We start from the raw sequence: 2508 nt of genomic DNA on the forward strand, positions 1-2508 counted from the left end.
ATAGTCGGACTAATTGATTTTCCATAGCTACATAGGCGTAACCTCGAGCATTCAATGTTTTTTCTTCGAAACATATGAACGGTCCATCTCTGCATAAAGTAAGGAATTCGGTATTGGAATATGTCTGATTCGTCGAGCATTTTCCTTCGTGTGACCATTTTCCGCATTTGTGACATCTTTCAAGGTGTCGTGCTCTTCTTTTCGCTGCGAATTTTGATTTTCCTTTACCAAAATGTAACTTATTATTTTCGTTTCTGGATTCTTTTCTTACTCCGTCCAATTTACCTCTGATTAATGATTCCAATTCACTTGGAAGGGTGTCATTATTACGTTTAGTGATCAAAGCGTGTAGCATTAGACCATGGTTTAATTCACAGGAAGTCTTCATCTCGTAAAACCTAAAAAAAATAAAAATTCAGAATGGGAGGAGAAGACTAGTTCTTTAGGGTCTGCTAGGGAAAGACCATTCGGATTCCATTCTCGGAAACTACAAGAAAACAGAATATCTAACTCTAACAAAAATACATATTATCCTTTAAAGATTTGATTCTCCCCACACTTAGTTAGCTGTGGTGTTGAAATTGTGATTAACTTCGTTGTCAACTTCCATCGAACTATCTATGTAATGTTTAACTCTGTGACCATTAACTTTAAATTCAATCCCATTTGAATTTATTAATTCTATTGTTCCGTACGGAAAAACTCTTTTGACAATTGATAATGCTAAAAACGAACATATATTTCATAGCATTATCCCTTAAGAAAGACAAGCTTTTAGTTGCAATTGTTCTATTTACAAGTGATATTCGTTTAAATGATAAAAGGTGAAGACAAAAGACAGATTCGACGAATTGAAGACGCAAACGACCAAAAAGCTAAAAAGTACAAGATACAATCAAAAAGGTTCAAATTATTGATGAGAAACGTCTAAAAATGACAAGAATACATGACGCAAAACGCGAAGTACACGATATAAAATAGTACGAAAGGACGTTTGAAAATCCGGAACCGGGACATGAGTCAACTCTCAACGCACGACGCAACGGAGCGAAAGTTACAAATTAATTATGTATATAAATATAATATAATATATAATTAATTAATTATATAAATTATATATATATATTATATTTATATAATATAACGTCGGCAAAGGAGATCCAAAAAGGGATGAGCTGTAAAAGCAAACTCCGCGACTTGCGGAGTTTGAAGGGTTAGAGTACCGCGACTCGCGGAGAAACCAGGTCCCAGAATGTCTATAAAAGGCAGCAAATTCGACGAGTTTTATATATCCATCCATATATCATCTCTCTCTATATACGTAAATATATATATATAATTTATATTTTAATTTTAATTTTAATTTTAATTAATAATAATAAGGTTATGTTAACGAATATTTTGAGTGTATAAGTTGAAATTCTGTCCGTGTAACGCTACGCTATTTTTAATCATTGTAAGTTATGTTCAACCTTTTTAATTTAATGTCTCGTAGCTAAGTTATTATTATGCTTATTTAAATTGAAGTAATCATGATGTTGGACTAATTACTAAAATTGGGTAATTGGGTTTTGTACCATAATTGGGGTTTGGACAAAAGAACGACACTTGTGGAAATTAGACTATGGGCTATTAATGGGCTTTATATTTGTTTAACTAAATGATAGTTTGTTAATTTTAATATAAAGATTTGCAATTAGACGTCCCTATAAATAACCATATACACTCGATCGGACACGATGGGCGGGGTATTTATATGTACGAATAATCGTTCATTTAACCGACACGGGAATGGATTAATAGTCACTAGAATTATTAAAATAGGGGTGAAATTATGTACAAGGACACTTGGCATAATTGATAACAAAGTATTAAAACCTTGGGTTACATGCAGTCGATAACCTGGTATAATTATTAAACAAAGTATTAAAATCTTGTTACAGTTTAAGTCCCCAATTAGTTTGAATATTTAACTTCGGGTATAAGGATAATTTGACGAGGACACTCGCACTTTATATTTATGACTGATGGACTGTTATGGACAAAAACCAGACGGACATATTAAATAATCCAGGACAAAGGACAATTAACCCATGGGCATAAAACTAAAATCAACACGTCAAACATCATGATTACGGAAGTTTAAATAAGCATAATTCTTTTATTTCATATTTAATTTCCTTTATTTTATATTTAATTGCACTTCTAATTATCACACTTTTATTTATTGTTATTGTATTTAATTGCACTTTTAATTATCGTATTTTTTTATTATCGCAAGTTTAATTATCGCAAGTTTAATTATCGCACTTTTATTTATCGCAATTTCATTATCGTTATTTACTTTACGCTTTAAATTAAGTTATATTTATTTTTAATATTTTTACATTAGGTTTTAACTGCGACTAAGTTTTAAAATCGACAAACCGGTCATTAAACGGTAAAAACCCCCTTTTTATAATAATAATATTACTTATTTATATATTTGTATTTTTATAAATTAAAACT

This window comes from Rutidosis leptorrhynchoides, chromosome 10, assembly GCF_046630445.1.
Source record: "Rutidosis leptorrhynchoides isolate AG116_Rl617_1_P2 chromosome 10, CSIRO_AGI_Rlap_v1, whole genome shotgun sequence".
Taxonomy (NCBI): domain Eukaryota; kingdom Viridiplantae; phylum Streptophyta; class Magnoliopsida; order Asterales; family Asteraceae; genus Rutidosis; species Rutidosis leptorrhynchoides.